The following is a 23,301-nucleotide window of genomic DNA, read 5'->3' on the forward strand; positions in this document are numbered from 1 at the left end:
TGAACAGGGAGAAGACATGTGTTCTCCACTATGTGGATGACTGTCAGGTTCTCAGGTTCAGAGCCCACGGGGCTGGGCTGCTGACGAGGAGTGACAGCAGCAGACAAAACCCACCAACCAACACTGGGTAAGCACACCGGCAGGGACTGCAGGCACTGCCCAGCGAACCGGAACACATGGACTGGAATCCCCCGGACTGGAGGACACAGGACTGGAACACTGGACTGCAATCCCCCAGACTGGAACACACACCGGACCGGAACACACTGGACTGGAGCACACTGGACTGGTCCCCCGGACTGGAGGACACAGGACTGGAATGCTGGACTGGTCCACACAGCTTCACCTGCACTTAGCTACTAAGCCCCCCAGGAGTTGAGCTCATGGGTTCGAGTAGCCGGCAGGACTTACTGGACGACACAGGGACCAGGACTACAACAAGCTGTAACTGAAGTGCACCTAACTCCTAAAGTGACCAAAAGTGTTCCTAAGCCCAGCACCAACAGAAAAGCTCCCAAGCCCTCCACCAACAGCAGTACTCCCAACAGAAACTAACAGGGGTGCCCCTACGCCCTACACTAACAGAAGTGCAGGGAAACCACAAGGGAAAAGGAAGGGAAGACAAATGCCAGACCTAACACTGGTACTTCCTAAGCACCAAGCTGCAGCAGCTAAACATGGGTTCTCACCCCGGTACTTCCTAAGCACCCAGCTCCAGCAGCTAAACACAGGGGTGTAATGGTGAGCACAAGGAAACAAGCAGGAAAGCCAAATACCCAAATAACAAAAGGTGCTTCCTAAACACTATAACAAGGGTGCTCCCAGCACCAAACTCCAGCACTGCACTAACAGCAGTGCTACACCCCGTAGCAAAAGGGAAAAACAGGGAAGTCAAACACACGTCACAAGTGCACACTGACTGCCCTACACTAACCTGGACCTAAAGCAAGTAGCCAGAAGCAAACGTTGCGAAGGCCCTGAAGGAAAGAACCCACTTCCTTATCAAGGCCCTCCCAGATGATGTCACTCTCCCTAGAGCCAGGCAGAACACATTCAAACCCCGAGAGGCCCGACCCACAACAATGCAACACCGAAAAACACTTGAAGCCAGTACACCCAAAGAGAGTTAGAGGAACTCAGACCACACCCACAGCTGCAGTGAAGAGACAATTAACCCCATGCTGCTGGAAGCTGCCAGCACAGAGAGACGGAGCCAGCTCAGAAAGGAAAGAGAAAAGAAACAGAAGCCAGCTAAGAAGCTGACTCCCAGGAAAGAGGTAAGTTTGAGAGGGGTTCAGACCCCAATCATAACAATGACATTATGATTGCGAGATCCACAGAGAAGGAGGTGATTGAGAAGTCACTGGAGACTTTACAGCTCTTGCAGGAATCACATTTAAGGTAATCCCTAAACAAATACAATTAGTGCATGTAAAAGGTTTCTTTCCACTATGGATCATTTGATGCCTCTTCAGCTGTGACGGCTCACGGAAACATTTACCACACTCTATACTTGGAAAATGTTTCTTGCCATTGTGGAGTGTTTGGTGAATTTTCAGGCGTGATGAACGAGTGAAACTTTTATTACATTCAGTGCGTGTAAAAGGTTTCTTTCTGCTATGGATCAATTGATGATCATTCAGGTATGATCAATGAGTGAAACTTTTATTGCACTCAGTGCATGTAAAAGGTTTCACTCCACTGTGGATCAGTTGATGTTTTTTCAGATGTATTAGCTGAATGAAACTTCTACCACATTCAGCACATGTAAAAGGTTTCTTTCCACTGTGAATGTTTTGGTGCTTTGTAAGACTTGATGACCAAGTGAAACTTTTATTACACTCAGTGCACGTAAAAGGTTTCATTCCGCTATGGATCTTTTTTTTTTTTTTTATATTTGTTTATTGGTTTTCAAAAATAAACAACCTCAACTGTTACAAGCTTCTGGTAAAATTATTACATCAACTACATGCATACAAAAAAGATCATATAGCTCAGATGTTAATTTCCTTTCCACTTCAATTCTTCCCCCCATCCCCCCCCACTCGGGTGTATATCATCCTGCCCGCTATGGATCTTTTGATGATATTTTAGGTATGATGAATGAGTAAAACATTTATTACACTCAGAACATGGAAAAGGTTTCTCTCCACTGTGGCTCATTCAATTGTTATGGTATAAGTCAATTGTCAGAATTAAATATGTAGCAGAGTTATTGATTTTATCAATATAAAAATGCAGCTTTTATGTTTCAACGGTTTTTATTGATGAGTCAAAAGACAACAAATTAAACCAGAATGTAAATCCACCTTCACACATTAATATCAAGACAACATTGCAACATTTGCGGTGGCAACATAACAGATACACCTCTCTGCTTACAGTCATCATACTTTCAACATTTTATCCCCCCTCCCACAATTATACTTTATATTCGTGTTTCAGCAACTTTTACTGATATTATACAAGTAACGATTATCTTTGATGTTTTGATAAAACATTTCCCTTCCTCCCTGTCAGCCTTCTAACAGAGTATAATTTGAAAAGTTATATGTTCCCCCCTTCCACATTCCACATCAAAATCTACCATTCTTAAAATGCTCGTGAGGGACAGAATATTACCAGACCCAAAAAGGGTGCTGAACTGTAAATCAAACACTAGTATCCCCCCCTCCCCCCCCCTCTACCCCCCACCCCTTGTTGAGAGATATTCAGATTTCCAATTTATTATCATAGAGGATGGTCTGAGTTCAGTATATGTCTAAAGCGAGTTCACCACTAAACTGCGCCCCTTAGGAGACAGACTGTGAATATATGGCCCCCAAACATCCAAGAATCGTCGTAGCCGCCCAGTGGAGCCCCCCACCCCTCTTCTCTCAAACAACATAAATTCGTGTAACTTGTTACGCCAGTGCCAGAAATCCGGGGGGGTCTCTGCCACCCATTGGCTCATCACCAGCCTCTTGCCAATCAAAAAGGCCTTCCGAACCAACTGACGGGCCGATCCCTTCTGCAAAAGAAATGCTTCATATTTGTCTAACAAAATTCCCATCGGAGAGCACATGATTCTCAAGTCCAAGAGATCCGCCAGATATTGAGCGATGGAATCCCAAAAGTGTCTCACTGTATAGCAGCTCCACAAACAATGAAAAAAAGAGCCCGGAACCCTCCCACACTTCCCACATAAGGGTGTATCAACTCCCCCCATCCTAAATACCTGAGCCTTCGTTAAATAGGCCCTATGTAGGATGCGGTATTGGCACTCTCTAAGCCCTGCGTTTCCCGTCAAACTTCGTATCCTGGCCGTCAAAACATCAAAATCCAAAGAAATATTTGGCTTCTCCAAATCTCCTGCCCATCTCTGTCGAATGTTCTCCCGATCCTTGGGCACCAAAAACTTTCCTAACGCTCTGCATAGCCCTGAAATGGAAAGACGTTCACTTTGTACCGAATGGAAAAACTGCCTCAAAAGGCGACAGTGTCCAGCCCCCAGAGCCCCCGTCTCCAGGGAGTCCACATAGTGTTTTAACTGGGCATAGGCAAAAACACCTCTCATATCATACCCCAGTCCCAATGCTCCTAAGTTCAACATGCAACCTTGTCGACTCAACACATGCTCTAACCGACTTATCCCCTGTCTCGCCCAAGTCCGAAAAACCGCATTCTCCAAGCCCGGCCTAAACAGCAGGTTGCCCTGAATAGGGAGAAGATCTGAGGTGCATCTATTCAGGCCAAACATCCGCATCACATCTCTCCAAAGCGCTCTCAGAGGGGACACTAAGATACTGGAGCGCAAATCAGGGGGAAGTGACTTACTGGGAGCCTGCAAGAGAAAATAGAAATGGCACGGTGCGTAATATTGGCTTTCCAGCTTCCTCCAAGTGTAATCATCTCTCGCCAAAAACCAATCTCCGAGATACCTCAGGAGGCACGCCCAATTATACCTCCTCAAATCCGGGAGCCCCAGGCCTCCCTCCCTCCAGGCCCCCTGCAGCATCTGTAATGGCAACTTTGCCTTCTTACCTCCCCAACAGAATCGCCTAACCATCTTGGTCAACAAGGTCAAATCTCTTGTTTTCAAATAGACGGGCAGCATATGTAATAGATATAACCATCTAGGGAACTCCACCATTCTGAATAACTGAATCCTCCCACTAAGAGATAATGGTAAATGCTGCCAAGCACGCAGCCTCTCCGTTGTGGCTCTCAACAATCTAGAAACATTCAAGTGGTATAATTCTGAGACTTTCATCGAAATATGTAGGCCGAGATACTTAAAAGACCCCGGCGCCCACCTAAGGGGGAATCCCACTCCCCATGTCCGCCTTAAGTCTTCCATCGAGGATAACGCCATTGATTTACTATAATTGAGGCGGAACCCCGCAAAATCTCCATATTCCGCAAATAGTTCTAATAGAGCCGGCAAAGAAGAGCGCGGTTCTGTGAGATGTACTAGCAAATCATCTGCAAAAGCAGAGAGCAAGAACTCAGAATCTCCTATCTGTACACCTCTAATCTCCGGGTGTTGCATCACCTCCCGGAGCAGAGGATCCAGGGACAAGATGAACAAAAGCGGAGACAAGGGACACCCCTGCCTCGTCCCTCTATGAATCCGGAAAGATCTCGAACGTTCTCCATTTACCCACACATAAGCACCCGGCTCCGAGTATAGGACCTTGATAGCCTCTAAGAAAAAGCCCCCAAAACCATAAGTACGTAAGACAGCAAACAAAAACGACCAGCTGACCCGGTCAAACGCCTTTTCCGCGTCGAAGCTAACTAAAAGCGACGGAAGGCGTCTCCGGGCTACAACCTCTAGAGAGGTCAACAAAGATCGAACATTTTTCACGGCCGTCCTCCCCCTTACAAACCCCACCTGGGACTCCTCAGCCAGGGATGGTAAAACTAAGGCTAATCGGTTGGCTAAGATTTTGGCATATAACTTCGCATCCACATTAATTAAAGAAATGGGTCTGTAAGATGCAGGGTCCACCACATTCTTCCCCTCTTTAGGTATTACAACAATCTGGGCCTCCCGGAACGTACCCGGGCACGTCCGCGTTGACACCATTGAATTAAATAAAGTCAATAAGGGCCCCTGGATCTGGTCATAAAATTGTTTGTAAAATTCTACTCTATAACCATCAGGTCCAGGAGCTTTGTGGGAAGTACACTGCTGTAGAGCCAACATCAGGTCCCCCTCTGTAAATGGTGCATTCAAACATTCCCTCTGCCTATCCGAAAGGACAGGCAAAACCAAGTTATCCAAATACAATTTGCTATCCAATACTTCGTCTCGATCCGAGGCATACAGCACCTCATAAAACTTACCAAAGGTGTCCGCAATATCCCCATCGTCTCTCACCATTCTCCCATCCCCAGCTTTTAATTGGGAGACCCGATTGATCCCCTCTTTCCTACGAACCATCCTAGCCAACATGCTGCCCGCCTTATTACCATACTGGAACAGACGGTATTTATAATACAACTGGGTCTTGGTCGCCCGCTGGTGTAAGAGCTCATTTAATTCTTTCTGCGCTTCCAATAAAGCCACTTTACATGAGGCCGTGGGTGCATGTCCATATTTTCTCCGTAGCTTCTGGACCAAGCCTCCCAGACGAACAATTTCCCTGTCCCTCATCCTCTTCTTATGCGTAGAGTAAGAGATAATATCTCCCCTTAAGACAACCTTTGCTGTTTCCCAAAACAAAGCTGGTTGGTCAACATGAGCACCATTATGATACACATAATCCTCCCATTTGCCCAATAAATGTTTCTGAAATCTCGGATCTCTTACCAACTCCAAGGGGTATCTCCACATCCAATTACCCCGGCCCTTCAACCGATCTTCCAGTGTTAACCATATCACAGCGTGATCAGAAACTGCGTACGGGCCAATCTCCGCCCTCCGCACCTTAGAAAATAAAGAATTTGAAACAAACAAATAATCCAGGCGGGACTGAGAACCATGTGCCCTTGAGAGATGGGTATAATCCCTTTCAGACGAATGTAACATCCGCCATACATCTACTAGTGCCAGGGCTTTACAAAAAGAGGACAACGCCTTACGGCTCCCCCCCGGATTCTGGCAAACTGAGGTGGAACGATCCATGAGAGAGTCACATACCAAGTTAAAGTCTCCACCCACAATCAATTCTCCCTCCACGTGAGGAGACAGCCTCCTAATCAGATCTTGGAAAAATTTTTTATTAAACACATTGGGGGCATAGACATTGCATAACATCAAAGGGCGACCATTAATTTCCACCTTGGTCAAAACCCACCTTCCCTCCGGGTCGGCCCAGACGGAGATGATCCGAAGCGGGATGCCCCTCCGAAAGAGAATCAGCACCCCTGCCTTCCGACCCACCGCCGGGGCTTCTACCAGAGATCCCACCCATCCTCTTTTAAATTTAGCATGTTCTCCGGAGGAAAGATGTGTCTCCTGAAGCAAAGCCACATCAGCCTTCTGTCTCTGCAGTTCCTGCAAAACTTTAGTTCGTTTAATAGGGGAGGAAACCCCCCCCACATTCCACGAAACTATCTTAAGTGAACTCATAAGTCCAGTAATCATACATTTGAATAACAATGTTAGATTTATCGAGTAATGAGAGAGAAGGCCCCCCAGCCCTTGAGCCTCCCCCCCTTGACCATCCATTCCAATCATAATTCTTGCCATATTCTCCCAAATATCTCCACAACCCCTCCCTCCCCCTCCCAGCCCCTCTATCCCCTGTGTAACCCTGCATGGCTCCTAAAAAGAAGCCCAATCACGCGAGCTCCCCCCCCTCCCTATACATGCTTCATTGTCAGTCACACTTCTCGTATCCCCCTCATTCACCCACCCGAATTTTTTTTTTTTTTTTTTTTGCTCGGGTATTTATATGGAACAGAATAATCACTCAGCCAAACCCCCCCTTGTGGGCCTCATGAAACATAAAACAAATGGCATCGCATTATATCACTTAGTGTAATAAAGTCCTTCTGAAGTATATGTCCAGGGACACTTAACTCCAGACAAGCATCCGGCAGCAAAATCCTATAGGCTCATTAACTTTCAAGAGCATTTGTCAACCGGGCCAGATCACTCATGCCGGTCCCTCAGCCCTCACTGCCTGCTGTGCAAATTTCAACGCCTCCTCCACTGTATTGAAAAATTGTTGGGACCCTCTGTACCAAACCTTCAGCCGGGCAGGATATAGTAGAGCGAATTGGATCTTTTTTGTGAATAAAAGTTGGCACACATCTCGATATGCCCTCCGCTGCTGAGACACCGCCATAGAGCAATCCTGGAAACAGCGCACCACAGAGTTCTCATATTTCAGCTGCTCCACTTTTCTGAGCGCACGAAATATTTCCTGTTTGTGTGCAAAATTAAGCACTTTAAATATCACCACTCTTGGCCTCTGATCTTCTTTTTTCAGGGGGCCCAGCCTGTGGGCCCGCTCCACACGTAGCGGGCCCGTTGCCAATGTCAAATTAAGTGCAGTGGGAAGCCAAGTTTCCAATACAGATCTCAGGTCTACTTCTTTGACATTTTCGGGAAAACCTATCATTCTGATATTGCTTCTCCGAGATCTGTTCTCAAGATCTTCTAATTTGGCCTCTAGGCGTTCCACCTTTTGTTTCAGCGTTTTATCTGACTGTTCCCGTCGCTGCACACTATCTTCTATATCTGATAATCTCTGTTTATATTGGGCGAACTCTGTCTGGATGCCCCCCAACTTCTCATCGATTCCCTGCAGTTGGTCTGTGATCCTTTGTAGCTTCAGGTCTACGGAAGCCTCTAGCATCAAGGATACCTCTGCTGCTACCTCTGCAGCCCACGCGGAGCTCACCGTCGGAGGACTCCCGCTCCTTGCGTTCGCCATCTTGGATTCGGGGATCCGACTTCTCGTCCCCTCTTTCTTCCCCGATTTCGCTGCCATCCGTCTGTTCCTGCTCGCGCTCTACCAGCGCCAAGGTTAGCTAGGTGTTTCCCCTGTATTTCGGGTGAATCACTGCTTTCGTCGCCGCGGTTTATTGCTGTAACAATTCGGGAAGGGAGGGAGCTCTGCACGACGACAGCCACCCTCTAGCCGTGCATCACGTGACCTCTAAAAATGCAGCTTTTAAAAGATGTATTGAAACTGCATTTCAATACCTTCTTTCCCCTTTTCCTTGGGAATTTCTGGTAGCAGGGCTAGTCAATTACAAACACTTAACAGAGACAAAAGCTGGCTGGAAGGGTCACCAAGACATCTCTAGAGAACAAAAAACTGAAGCAGACAGAGACTCCTATGACTCAAATGACAAAAGAAACTCCACCTATCACAGCAGACTGAAACCCTCAAGCTATAGAAAAGCCATTTGCCAGCAGATATCCAGGAAACATGTGACCATGCTCCCCTGCAAACTACAATACCCAAGATCCCCTGCAAACTACAACTCGGGGAACATTATAAAAAGCCTGGAAACAGCCCAGCTCTCTCTCTTGGGAAGCTCGCTTGGGACCTGCTGCTCTCTCTTGGAACCTGATGCTCACTCTTGGGACCTGACCTACGGTCCACCTGCCTCTGCCTCATCAATCTTCAATGGACCACAGCATGCTCTGTAACAAAAGGACTGTTCTGTGAGTTATAACTTTTTGATCTAGACCTGGTACCTGGCTTTATATGCAGATTCTCTGTAAGACCCTTACCTCTCATTTGCAATATTATTTACATGATTTGTATATTAAATCAACTTTTTTTGAAGATAAAAATATAGTCTCTTTCTGTTCTGAGTATATGATACTGTTAAGGTTATACTGGTAGCACATGGACACTTTTAAACTTAGTGCCATGCTCTGAGTACATGCTTTCAAATCTTGCAGTACAGAAAGCGAATGATACATACCTGTAGCAGGTGTTCTCCGAGGACAGCAGGCTGCTTGTTCTCACGACTGGTTGACGTCCACGGCAACCCCCACCAACCGGAACAAAAACTTTGCGGGCGGTCCCGCACACAGGGCACGCCCACCGCGCATGCGCGGCCGTCTTCCCGCCCGTGCGCGACCGTTCCCGCTCAGTTGAATGACAAGCAAACTGAGTAAAAACGCAATTCCAAAGGGGAGGAGGGAGGGTAGGTGAGAACAATCAGCCTGCTGTCCTCGAAGAACACCTGCTACAGGTATGTATCATTCGCTTTCTCCAAGGACAAGCAGGCTGCTTGTTCTCACGACTGGGGTATCCCTAGCTCTCAGGCTCACTCAAAACAAGAACCCAGGTCAACTGAACCTTGCAACGGCAAGGGTATAACAGAAATTGACCTACGAAGAACAACTAACTGAGAGTGCAGCCTGACCAGAATAAATTCGGGTCCTGGAGGGTGGAGTTGGATTTAAACCCCAAACAGATCGCTGAGCAATAGGTGAAGGGGAGGAGAGAATGGGAATGGAGCTAAAAGGATTAGATAAGAGGAGGGAGGGAAGAGGGGGGGGGGGGAGGGGGGGGGGAAATTGCTAAAAAGTTGATGATGGCATTTTTGATGTTCGAATATAAGTTTAAGATGTTGTTTCAATAATACCTGTAAACCTTTTCGTTCTGTCCAGTATTGTCTCATCAATAAAAATCGTTAAAACATAAACCCCAAACAGATTCTGCAGCACCGACTGCCCGAACCGACTGTCGCGTCGGGTATCCTGCTGGAGGCAGTAATGTGATGTGAATGTGTGGACAGATGACCACGTCGCAGCTTTGCAAATCTCTTCAATAGTGGCTGACTTCAAGTGGGCCACCGACGCTGCCATGGCTCTGACACTATGAGCCGTGACATGACCCTCAAGAGTCAGCCCAGCCTGGGCGTAAGTGAAGGAAATGCAATCTGCTAGCCAATTGGAGATGGTGCATTTCCCGACAGCGACCCCTTTCCTACTGGGGTCGAAAGAAATAAACAATTGGGCGGACTGTCTGTGGGGCTGTGTCCGCTCCAGATATAAGGCCAAAGCTCGCTTGCAGTCCAATGTGTGCAACTGACGTTCAGCAGGGCGGGTATGCGGTCTGGGAAAGAATGTTGGCAAGACAATTGACTGGTTAAGATGGAACTCCGACACCACCTTCGGCAGGAACTTAGGGTGAGTGCGGAGCACTACTCGCTTCGGGAAGAAAGGCCTGAGCCGTCTGTGAATTCAGCAGAGCTCCTATGAATTCCAGAGATTGGACTGGCTGGAGATGGGACTTTGGGTAATTTATCACAAACCCCAGCAGCTCCAGGAGGTGAATAGTGCACTGCATGGACCGGAGAACTCCTGCCTCCGAGGTGTTCTTGACCAGCCAATCGTCGAGATATGGGAACACGTGCACTCCCAGCTTGCGTAGATACGCCGCTACCACCACGAGGCACTTTGTGAACACTCGAGGCGCAGAGGCAAGCCCAAAGGGCAGCACACAGTACTGAAAGTGCCGTGTTCCCAAACGGAATCTGAGATACTGTCTGTGAGCTGGCAGTATCGGGATGTGAGTGTATGCGTCCAATAAATCCAGGGAACATAGCCAATCGTCTTTCTGAATCATTAGTAGAAGGGGTGCCCAAGGAAAGCATCCTGAACTTCTCTTTGACCAGGTATTTGTTCAGGCCTCTCAGGTCTAGGATGGGGCGCATCCCCCCTGTTTTCTTTTCCACAAGGAAGTACCTGGAATAGAATCCCTGCCCTTCCTGCCCGGGTGGCACGGGCTCGACCGCATTGGCGCTGAGAAGGGCAGAGAGTTCCTCTGCAAGTACCTGCTTGTGATTGGAGCTGAAGGATTGGGCTCCCGGAGGACAATTTGGTGGAGGGGAGGCCAAATTCAGGGCATATCCGCACCGCACTATTTGGAGAACCCACTGGTCGGAGGTTATTAGAGGCCACCTTTGGTGAAAAAGTTTTAACCTCCCCCCGACTGGCAGATCGTCCGGTACGGACACTTTGATGGCGGCTATGTTCCCATGGATCCAGTCAAAAACCCGTCCCCGGTTTTTGCTGTGGAGGCGCCGGGGGCTGCTTAGGCGCATGCTGTTGACGGGAACGAGCACGCTGGGACTGTCCCTGTGCCTGGTGAGGCCTTCGGGCCAGCTGGGTGTACCTACGCTTGTTGTAGGCGTAGGGCGCAGCCTGCCTGGCCCGGGAAAAACATCCACCTGCTGAGATGGATGCTGAAGGCGCCCGGTGGAAGAGCTTGTCGAGGGCGGTTTCCCGCTGGTGTAGTTGGTCCACCAACTGCTCGACCTTCTCACCAAAAATATTATCCCCCCGGCAAGGGACATCGGCCAGCCGCTGCTGGGTGTGGTTGTCCAGGTCAGAGGCACGCAGCCATGAGAGCCTGTGCATCACTATACCTTGGGCCGCAGCTCGAGATGCCACATCACAGGTGTCATATATACCCCTGGACAGGAACTTTCTGCACGCCTTCAGCTGCCTGACCACCTCCTGCTCCGGGGGGAGCTTGTCGACCAGGTCCGCCAGTTGCTTCACATTATTCCGCATATGTATGCTCGTGTAGAGCTGGTAGGATTGGATGCGGGTCACGAGCATTGAAGATTGGTAGGCCTTCCTCCCAAACGAGTCCAGAGTGCGAGACTCCCACCCCGGGGGCGCCGAGGCGGTACCCCTCGAACTCCGTGCCCTCTTGAGAGCAGAGTCCACGACCGCCGAGTCATGAGGCAATTGAGGCCGCATTAACTCTGGGTCCGAGTGGATCCTGTATTGGGACTCCGCTTTCTTGGGGATGGTGGGGTTAGATAAAGGTCTCAACCAGTTCCGAAGCAGTGTCTCTTTGAGGACATTGTGCAACGGTACCGTGGAGGACTCTCTAGGTGGTGATGGATAGTCGAGGACCTCGAGCATCTCGGCCCTCGGCTCATCCACAGAGACCACGGGGACGGGAATGCAGACAGACATATCCCTGACGAAGGAGGCAAAGGAGAGGCTCTCAGGTGGCGAGAGCTTCCTCTCCGGTGAAGGAGTGGGGTCGGAGGGAAGGCCCACAGACTCCTCTGAGGAGAAATATCTGGGGTCCTCCTCCTCCCCCCACGAGGCCTCTTCCTCGGTGTCGGACATGAGCTCTTGTAGCTCAGACCTCAACTGGGCCCGGCTCGACTTCGAGGCACCAAGTCCTCGGTGGCGTCGTCGAGCGCTGGACTCCCGCGCCGGCGGGGATGAAGCTCACTCCATCGACGTTGACTCCACCTGCGTGGCGGTCGAGACCGGCACCGCAAGCGGCGTCGAAGGCCTTGGCACCGGGCTAGAGCACGCCCGCGCCTCCATCAACGGCGCCGGGGGGCACAGTCTGGCGCATCAGCCCTTCCAGGATCCCCGGAAGGATGGCTCGGAGGCACTCGTCAAGGCCCGCTGTTGGGAAAGGCGAGGGGGCCGGTAGAGGTGCCGGAATCTGCTCGGGTCCAGGAGACGGCATCGAAGTGCTGGTGCCCTGACGTAGCGATACCTCTACCACCGAGGGGGAACGCTCCTCCCGGTGCTGCCGCTTCCTCGGCGTCGAGTCATCTCTGGAGCCGGTAGCCACATGCGCCGTGGGCAACCGATGATGGTGCTTTTTAGCCTTCTTCCGGTGCCCGTCATCGGCGCTCGGCGGTATCGAAGAGGAGGAGGTAGATCCCCCTCGGCCTCGAGGGATCGGGTCCGACAGGGTTTGGTCCCGAGGGCCCTGGGTAGAGGGAGTGACCGGGGCCGATTGCCCACGCTGCCGCTCACCCCTGCCATCTCCGGAGGACCGGCGGGCCAATGGGACCTGTGCTCCTGGGGTCGATGCCGTCGGTGCCGATTTCGTGGACATCGGTACCGGTACCGAAGATGCGGCCGTCGACACTGATGCCGTCGAAGTCGACGTCGAGGGGCCGGCGCAAGTTCCGAAAAGACGGTCCTGAAGAACTTGCCTCGCCACCTGTGTCCGTTTCCGTAAACCGAGACACAAGGTGCACGTCTTGGTATCATGCTCCGGCCCGAGGCACTGGAGGCACCAAGCGTGAGTGTCGGTCTGCGAGATATGCCGGCCGCACCGACCACACATCTTAAATCCACTCGGGACCTTCGAGGACATCGACGGAAAAATTGTGTCGGTGAAGTCAAAGTCGTCGATGGTGGCGGTAAAAATCACACCTCGAAAAATAAATCGACCGCGACGACAAGGAGGCGCCCCCGCTAAAAGTACGAGGGAAAAACAAAGTTTTTTTTTTTTTTACAGAACAAAAGAAAACAATGAAAGAAAAACAACGAAGAAAAAACTCACGTCTAAGGCGCGATCCGGTTTCCGGGGCTGACAGAGAGAGAGACGAACACGGCTCTCTCCAGCGCGGAAAAGAAAAGACTGAGCGGGAACGGTTGCGCACAGGCGGGAAGATGGCCGCGCATGCGCGGTGGGCATGCCCTGCGTGCGGGACCGCCCGCAAAGTTTTTGTTCCGGTTGGTGGGGGCTGCCGTGGACGTCAACCAGTCATGAGAACAAGCAGCCTGCTTGTCCTCGGTGAATACTGCATTTCAACAGAGATATATACTTAATTTATTTAATTTATTGCAATTATCACCTTTGGTGATTGGTGGAGAAATTAATATCCTAAAACTTATAAATACAGCGCCTGCTCTTAAATTATAAACAGTAGCGAGTGCTCTAGAGCTCTTTCCCCCAAAGTAAATCATTTCTTGTAACACAATGAGTTTTCAGGTTTTATAAAGAAGCAAAACATTTATCTGTGGCTCATTTGATGAGTTTTCAGGTATGAAGAACGAGTGAAACTTTTATTACACTCAGTACATGTAAAAGGTTTCTTTCCACTGTGGATCATTTGATGCCTCTTCAGCTGTGACGGCTCACAGAAACATTTACCACACTCTATACATGCAAAAGGTTTCTTGCCATTGTGGAGTGTTTGATGGATTTTCAAGTGTGATGAACGAGTGAAACTTTTATTACATTCAGTGCATGGAAAAGGTTTCTTTCCACTGTGGCTCATTTGATGAATTTTTAAGTATGATGAACAAATGAAACCTTTATTACACTCAGAGCATGTAAAAGGTTTCATTCCACTGTGGATCATTTGATGCCTCTTCAGCTGTGACGGCTCACTGAAACGTTTACCACACACTGTACATGGAAAAGGTCTATTGCCATTGTGGAGTGTTTGGTGGATTTTCAGGTGTGATGAACGAGTGAAACTTTTATTACACTCAGTACATGGAAAAGGTTTCTTTCCACTGTGGATCATTTGATGAGTTTTCAGGTATGAAGAAGAACTAAAGCTTTTATTACACTCAGAGCATGTAAAAGGTGTCTTTCCACTGTGGATCATTTGATGAGTTTTCAGGTATGAAGAAGAACTAAAGCTTTTATTACACTCCTAGCATGTAAAAGGTTTCTTTCCACTGTGGCTCATTTGATGAGTTTTCAGGTATGAAGAAGAACTAAAGCTTTTATTACACTCAGAGCATGTAAAAGGTGTCTTTCCACTGTGGATCATTTGATGAGTTTTCAGGTGTGATGACTGAGTAAAACATTTATTACACTCAGTACATGTAAAAGGTTTCTTTCCACTGTGGATCAGTTGATGATTTTTCAGGTATGATAAAGAAGCGAAACTTTTATTACACACAATGCATGTAAAAGGTTTCTTTCCACCATGAAGTTTTTGGTGTATTTTCAGATATGATGAACGAGTGAAACTTTTATTACACTCAGTACATGTAAAAGGTTTCTTTCCACTGTGGATCAATTGATGAATTTTCAGGCACGATGAAAAAGCGAAACTTTTATTACACACAGTGCATGTAAAAGGTTTCTTTCCACTGTGAATCATTTGATGAGTTTTCAGGTGTCCTGACTGAGTAAATCTTTTATTACACTCAGTACATGTAAAAGGTTTCTTTCCACTGTGGCTCATTTGATGAGTTTTCAGGTATGAAGAAGAACTAAAGCTTTTATTACACTCAGTACATGTAAAAGGTTTCTTTCCACTGTGGATCAGTTGATGAAGTTTTAAGTGTGATGAACAATAGAAACCTTTATTACACTCAGAGCATGTAAAAGGTTTCTTTCCACTGTGAATCATTTGATGATTTTTCAGGTATGATGAAGAAGCGAAACTTTTATTACACACAGTGCATGGAAAAGGTTTCTTTCCACTGTGGATCATTTGATGAGTTTTCAGGTGTGATGACTGAGTAAAACATTTATTACACTCAGTACATGTAAAAGGTTTCTCTCCACTGTGGATCAGTTGATGATTTTTCAGGTATGATGAAGAAGCGAAACTTTTATTACACTCAGAGCATGTAAAAGGTTTCTTTCCACTGTGAATCATTTGATGAGTTTTCAGGTGTCCTGACTGAGTAAATCTTTTATTACACTCAGTACATGTAAAAGGTTTCTTTCCACTGTGGCTCATTTGATGAGTTTTCAGGTATGAAGAAGAACTAAAGCTTTTATTACACTCAGTACATGTAAAAGGTTTCTTTCCACTGTGGATCAATTGATGAATTTTCAGGCACGATGAAAAAGCGAAACTTTTATTACACACAGTGCATGTAAAAGGTTTCTTTCCACTGTGAATCATTTGATGAGTTTTCAGGTGTCCTGACTGAGTAAATCTTTTATTACACTCAGTACATGTAAAAGGTTTCTTTCCACTGTGGCTCATTTGATGAGTTTTCAGGTGTGATGAACAAGTGAAAGCTTTATTACACTCAGAGCATGTAAAAGGTTTCTTCCCACTATGGATCATTTGATGAAGTTTTAAGTGTGATGAACAAGTGAAACCTTTATTACACTCAGAGCATGTAAAAGGTTTCTTTCCACTGTGAATCATTTGATGAGTTTTCAGGTGTCCTGACTGAGTAAAACTTTTATTACACTCAGAGCATGTAAAAGGTTTCTTTCCACTGTGAATCATTTGATGAGTTTTCAGGTGTGATGAACCAGTGAAACTTTTATTACACTCAGTGCATGTAAAAGGTTTCTTTCCACTGTGGCTCATTTGATGTATTTTTAAGTGTGATGAACAAGTGAAACCTTTATTACACTCAGAGCATGTAAAGAGTCTCTTTCTGATGTGCTTCATGTTTCCAGTGTGTGTTCTTTGGTGTGTAATTAATGATTTCCGATGACAAAAACTTTTGCTACATTTGTTACATGAAAATGACTTAAGTTCAGCATTAATTCTGTGGTTTAACTTCAAATTTATCTTCTCTCTGAAACTTTTTTCACAGTGGGAGCATGAAAAGGATCTCACCCTACTGTCGGTTCTCTTATCCAATAAAAAATGCTCATTCCTATTGAAGATTGTTCCACAGCTGTCACATTGAAAGGATTCGTTCTCTGTCCTCTCTTTTTGGGGGAGTTTAGAAGGCTCTGGATCACTGTTACTATCCTGGAAGGGACCCTTGGTTCTCAAGTGTCTCTGGTGCTCAGGGATGTTTGTGAGTTCCCTGTCACTTCTCTCACACTCAGTAATTCCACAAGGTGTTTCTCCGGCTTGGTCTCTCTCCTCCTTCTCCAGCTCCTGCTGATGATTCCTCGGGTGTCTCCTCTCCATCCTTTGGGAAATATTCCGATCGCCATTTTGTTCCGTTTGTATAACAGATTCTTCTTGATTCTGCTCTCGCTTGAGCTCCTCCTGTTCAGCCTCATTAACTGTTGGGATATGAAAAGAAAGAAAGACATTAATTACGTATTACTTCTACGGAAAGCTACTACTGATCAAGGAAGAGAATTTTCTGGGCCAGTGCATCAGATGCACCAAAACTGGCAGGAATGTGAAAAAGTGCACCAAGCACCCTTCTGGTGTGGTGATATGTTTTTCCTGTACATATATATAATCTTTAAACCTTCCAGCTTTGATCTACTTAACAGCGACACCGGGTGCACGCATGTGCCGGCGTTCCTTTATAAGTAGCCGCCATGTTTTGGTTCTTAGTGGCTAGAATACACAGCTACACACATTGAGGTATAATGGAATATGCTCCTCCTCGTGTATTTCATTTTTGTATTTACGAGACTGGGCTGGTGACTCTTTCTACTGTTTGTTTTTTTGAACAGCTTACCAACAGCGATGGCATCATAAAGTCCCCTGAGGAAGCCGTTTTTGGTGAAACGAGTCCTCATTGGGATGTTTCATTTATGCCGCAAACTGTTGCTCAAAAGATAAGTTACATAAAACGACATGTTTTTCATATTGATGTTTTATGTTTAAACGATTTTTATTGAAAATACAACAAAATAAACATTGTCATACAGGGCTCTTCATATAGCGTACATCGAGTCTTGATACAATTATACAACGACTTATTTATTAACCTTCAGTGTTTGAACTTTTATATTCCAACAAGATAATATTATTAATATTGTTAATAACCCACATTTTAATGACTGAGCAGCCGTTCAACAGAGATCTAAAAACATCCCCAATATCTTACCCACAACTGAAATACTCCTGTATCATACACAATGATCTCCATTTATGATACTATCCTTACAGGGATGGGCTCGCAGAGTATCGACCATCATAAACTATAATCAATTAAAGAACATATTCCCAATATAACCAACTTAGAAGAACCCTGAGATAAAAGCCCTCTCCCCTCTCTCAGCCCCTAACCCACCCTTTAACTACCCCCTCCCTCCCCCTCTCTTAACTCCCCTCCCCGTCCCTCATTCTCCCCCCCTCCCCCCCTCATTCCCCCCCTGAAGGAACGTTACCAAATCACCATAGGAAGTTCACCTTGCATTTAGAAGCAAGCTCCGACCTCTGGGATTTAGGATGCTTAAATAGGGACCCCAGATGGCCAAAAACGTAGTTCTCTTTCTTTGTGAGTGTCTAATCTCTCCAGCCTCCCAAGAGGCCAGTTGATGCACCTGGTTCCTCCAGTGCCAATATGCTGGAGGGTCTTTAACCGTCCAGTATTGTAAAATACATTTCCTTGCCAGTAAGCACATCTTACGAATCAATAATACTTCAAAACGATTCTGTCCTCGAAAAGAATCAGGTAAATCTAATATTAATTGTTCAACTGTCTTTCGGACTTTAATACCCAATCTCCTTTCCCAAAAGCCCCAAACCTGAGTCCAGAACCTTTTTACTCGAGTGCAACTCCAAAACATATGTAGGAACGTACCTGGGCTCTCTCCACATTTAAGACAATTTGGGCTTCGGCCCCCTCCCATGTGTGCTAATTGTGACGTTGTTATATACCCTCTGTGGACACAACGGTATGCACATTCTCTCAAACGAGCATCTGTTACCAAGAGGGGCATGCGCGCCACTATCCTCGGCACATCCCAAGACACTAATTCAAAGTTCAATTCTCTTTCCCACGCTTGTTTCAGTGGCCCATAATCTCTGGGGGGTTGCCATCTAGTTAATGCTTTACAAAGCAAGGAGACAGAAATTTCGCCTTCGCCCAATGAATGAAAAAAATCTCTTAGCTTATCTCCCACTTGCCCGGTCAAAGAGGCCTCTGGCAATGACGCCACGTAATGTTGTATTTGCTTTATGGCAAATCTGTTACCCCAGGAGTCCCCCACCTTACTCAACAAGTCTCTAGCTGAAAGGGGCCGCCCATCTCCATCCAGCAGATCAGCCAAGCATACAATTCCTCGCTTCGCCCAGTCAGCAAAATACCGACTCGACATCCCAGGTAAAAACTCACTGTTCCCACATATTGTAAGCTGGTCTGATACTGCTGGGTCTCCCCCAAGTTGGCGCACCAGCCTCCTCCACGCCTCTCTTAACGGCTGCACCAGCACGCTTGTACGCAATCCCTCTGGTATGTTGCCTATTTTATGATGTAGCAATGAAAAAAGTTGATAAGGAGCCAGGTATGCCGACTCTAGTGCAGTAGGGGTGTATCGTTGCGACTTTAAGAACCAGTCCCCTAAGTGACGTAATTGGCATGCCTGATTATACAATGCTAAGTCCGGCATTCCCACCCCGCCTTGTCTCCAGTTACCTATTAAGCATGAAAACCGGACTCGTGGTTTCCTACCCTTCCAACAAAACTTAGATGCTAGTGCATAAAAGTTCTGCAAGTCCTTCTGACGCAACCAGATTGGAACCGCTTGCAGAACATAAAGCCACCTAGGGAATAGAACCATCTTTATTAAATTAATTCTACCCAGCAGCGATAGTGGCAAATCCATCCAGCCTTGTAGCACATTTCGGGTCTCCCTCAGCAGCCTAGCAATATTAAGGTCATATAAACGTGAAGTATCCATAGGTAGCAAAAATCCCAAGTATGTAAAGGAGTTCTGTGCCTGCCTCAGAGGAAATTCGCCCCTCCAATCTCTCCATACTTCCCCAGAGGAGGCCAAGGCCTCCGACTTCTCGCGGTTCAACCGAAAACCCGCATAATCTCCATATTCGGAAAAGATCTCCAGCAGCGCTTCCAACGAATCCTGCGGATTCGTCAGATGAACCAATATATCGTCGGCAAATGCAGCCACCTTAAACATCTCCCTCCCTATCTTTGTTCCCTCTATTTCCGACTGCTCCATTATATCTCTCAATAAAGGATCTAACGTTAGTACAAACAATAGAGGCGATAGAGGACAGCCCTGTCTCGTTCCCCTTCCTATGACGAAGTCTGATGTTTCAATCCCATTAACCGAGACTCGGGCTCTCGGATTAGAGTATAATGCTTTTATCCCTGAGAAAAATCTGCCCGAAAATCCATATTTCCGAAGAACCGCGTACAGGAAATCCCAGTGAACCCGGTCAAACGCTTTTTCCGCGTCGAAGCTTATTAATAGGGACGTTTTATTCTCTTTGCTGCTAGCCTCTAAGGAGGTCAGAACTTTACGGACGTTTTTAGCAATTGTTCGACCCTTCACGAACCCTGCTTGGGAATCATGTATCAACTTTGGTAAAATTTTTGCCAATCTATTTGCCATGATCTTAGCTAACAACTTAATCTCAAAATTTAAGAGCGAAATCGGCCGATATGATGCTGCCAATTCTGGGTCTTTCCCTTTTTTAGGGATTACAATAATACATGCAGTGTTTAAGTTGGGGGGCACTTGCTCTTGTTCTATTAAGGTATTAAACATCGAGGTTAAGGGCTCTATTATCTCTTCCCTCATTAGTTTATAAAATTCCGCTCTATAGCCGTCCACCCCAGGTGCTTTAAACAATTGACTTTGATTAATGGCCAATGACATCTCCTCTGTTGTAATTAAATTATTAAGCCTCTGCTCATCTTGCATAGATAGCCTTGGTAGCTTTAACTGCTCCAAGTACGAATCTCCTGACAGACCTTCATCCTGTGGGCTCTCATACAACTTTCTATAATAATTGTAAAAAATTTCGCTAATTCCCTGATCTGTGGAAATTCGTCTATCCTGCTCGTTTTTCATGATTAATATCCTAGTTCTCCCCTGCTTTGCCGCAATTAGACGCGCCATCAAACGCCCCCCTTTGTTGCCATACTTATACAGTTGGAATTTATAATAATTTTGTGCCTTCACTGCTTTTTGGTGAAGGAGTTCGTTCAACGCTGTCTGCAAAGATAGTAGATGCTGTTTACTCTCTAGAGAGGGTTGTCGGCCATATCTCCTCCTCGCCTTGCACACTAATTGGCTCAATCGTAGAATTTCCTGGAGCCGGGTTTTACGTTTATGGGCCGTATAGCTTATGATTTCCCCCCGAAACACCGCTTTAGCCGCCTCCCAATAGAGGACTGGACGTTCAACGTGTGGCTCATTATGTGTCTTATATTCATTCCAGCTGCGAAGCATAGAGGCCTTAAAAACTGGGTCTCGGTAAAGCTCTACAGGGAATATCCATCTACCACCTCCTCCCCCTACCTGTTTTGGCAACCATTGCATTTCCACCCATGCATGATCTGAAATTACAGTGGCACCTATTATTGCCTTGGACACTGAACCAAACAGCTGCTCCGAGATCAACAGATAATCAATGCGCGCCTGTGTGCCATGCGCTCTAGATAAGTGTGTGTAGTCTCTCCCTTGCGGGTCGAGAGTCCTCCAAACATCCACCAACCCCATCTGTCGACAGAGATTAGGCAGCCCCCGATTCTCCTGTCCAGGAATATGACTTCTGGGCCCAGTACTATCTATCAGAGGGTCCATCACTGTATTAAAATCCCCACCTAGTATTATGGGTAGTGGCCGCTGTTGTAACAACTTCTCCACAATCATCTTGTAGAACCTCTTATTATATTGGTTTGGGGCGTATATATTCCCAAACAGCACTGTCTGGCGGTTTATGGTAACCTCACTGACCAAAAACCTCCCCCCCGGGTCAGTATATTTAATATCCAATTTATCTACTATCCCCTTTCTGAACAAGATGGCAACCCCTCCTTTCTTGCCTTGAGCCGCCGCCGAGGCGCACTCCCCCACCCACCAAGTGCGCAGCTTCTTATGTTCTTCATTTGATAGATGTGTTTCTTGTAATAAAGCTATATCTACTTTATGTCGTTGTAAATGTTGTAAAATTTTGGAACGTTTGATAGGGGATGAAATCCCACCCACATTCCATGTAACAACCTTCAAAGGACCTCACTCCTATTTGATATCATTCCTTGCAGTTTATACCCATCTTGCTTTAAAGGGGGGCGTCCCAGCCACCACCCCCCTTCTTTTTCAAAATTGTTACATATACTTCCCTTCCAAACATTTATGAGTCGTTTCCTCCAGGCCTCAGTTCCTTCCCACCCCCCAACCCCCCCACCCTCAATCTCATAAACTCCCCCCTCCCCCTAACTAGCCCCAGTCCCCCTTGATAATTCCCCCAGCCCCAAAATGGGACCATCACGTATAACGTCTCTTACCCCCCACCCTCTTGTAAGACATTTCCCCCCATTTTCTTACAGCAACGTCATTCTTAACAGATTGCAGCAACATCTCTACATATTAGCATACAATATTCAACAACATTTCCACTCTTTAAACCTTCACCTGTCTTCACTGGATTGCTGAGCTGTACTTTCTCCTCTAAAGTCTTAAGAAATCCGGCAGCTCAGCCCAATATGAGTTTCCAGCTGATCTCAAACAGTTTGCACAAAAGGTATCCCTACTGATCCTCAAAGGGACATCTTATATGTTCAGCTGCCTTCTCTCCAATTCGGTTCTCGCAGCTAGCCGGTAAATTCCGGCGTTGAAATTGTTAATAATTCTCCAGAGTTTAAGCTTAGTGATTTGTAATCCATACATGCTAGGCTGCAGTGCTGTCTTCGACTCTCTACCTTGTTCAACACCACATGTCCTTCTTGCAGTCAGCGCTCTTCAATAGATCTCAGAAAGGCCTGCGCTTTTTCCACTGAGGTATAGATTGTTGTCTCCGCCTGATAAGTAATCCGCAGCTTCGCAGGATATTGCAAGGCAAATCGGATCTTCTTTTCAAATAATTTCGTGCAGATCGGGGAGAACTTCCTCCGTTGCATCGCAACTGCTGCCGAGTAATCCTGGAAGCATAAAATTTTCTTGTTTTCATAACGCAATTCTTGTTCTTTTCTTAGTGCCTGTAATATAGCCTCTTTATGTGCAAAGTTTAGGAGTCGACATATCACCACTCGGGATTTCGCGGTATCTGGGTCCCACTCGGTGTGCCCTCTCCACCCGGAGGGTTCCCAGGTCTGCAGGCAATTGCAACTGTTTCAAAAGCCAGGATTCCAGAAAGGCTCTCAGATTAGAAGATTCTAGCGCCTCTGGTAGCCCCACAAATCTCAGATTATTTCTACGGGATCTATTTTCAAGATCCTCTAGCTTCTCTTCATAAGCCTCTAATTGGTTTTTAAGTTTCACATTTTCCACCTCCATTTGCGAAACTTTTTCCTCCAAGGCCCCTTGGCGCTGCTGGAACTCCGCCAGATCTTTATTTAGTTGCCCCAGGTTTTCCTGGACTAGATCTAGTTTGTTGTCGATAGGTCCCAGGCGCCTGTCCAACAGCGGCTCCATGGCGCTCGTCACCTCCGCTACCACCTCCGCCACCCATGCCGAGCTCACCGTGTGCACAGGCGGACTTGGCGGGGCCGCCATTTTGTCCTCGCTGCCTCGCGTTTTGTCTTTGGCGCTACGAACATTTTTCGCTGCCATAATTTAGTTTTTAAGTCGCTCAGTTGCTGCACCTTGATTTCTGATTCTGGATTTGCAAAATTGGGGGATTCGCTGTCGATTTATTCACCCGATTTTGAGGGTTTAACGGGTAAGCTGGCAGGAGCGGGTAGTTCAGCAACCGCTCCTGTTCATGACGTCACGTGATCCTCCCATATTGATGTTTTAATGCACTAAGATTTTGTTGTATCACTATATAAATTAGAAAATTACAAAATTGGGTTGTTAG

The 23,301-nt window shown here is 46.8% G+C and overlaps 1 protein-coding gene and 1 long non-coding RNA gene across 5 annotated transcripts in view; one reads left to right on the plus strand and one right to left on the minus strand.

Annotated features, from left to right (window-relative positions):
* Positions 1–23,301, minus strand: part of LOC115463418 (oocyte zinc finger protein XlCOF6-like) — a 1,170,818-nt gene that overhangs the window by 783,555 nt on the left and 363,962 nt on the right. The window lies entirely within an intron of this gene.
* On the plus strand, positions 14,478–15,671 carry LOC115464019. Of its 3 annotated transcripts, none has more exons than XR_003941231.1 (3): positions 14,478–14,780; positions 15,201–15,321; positions 15,658–15,671. It is a non-coding gene; the product is annotated as an uncharacterized LOC115464019 (long non-coding RNA). The 3 variants fall into 3 exon arrangements; XR_003941232.1 differs by lacking the exon at positions 15,658–15,671 and adding an exon at positions 15,406–15,418; XR_003941233.1 differs by lacking the exon at positions 14,478–14,780 and adding an exon at positions 15,015–15,069 and having other exon boundaries at positions 15,238–15,321.

The sequence above is a fragment of the Microcaecilia unicolor genome, chromosome 1, assembly GCF_901765095.1.
Source record: "Microcaecilia unicolor chromosome 1, aMicUni1.1, whole genome shotgun sequence".
Taxonomy (NCBI): domain Eukaryota; kingdom Metazoa; phylum Chordata; class Amphibia; order Gymnophiona; family Siphonopidae; genus Microcaecilia; species Microcaecilia unicolor.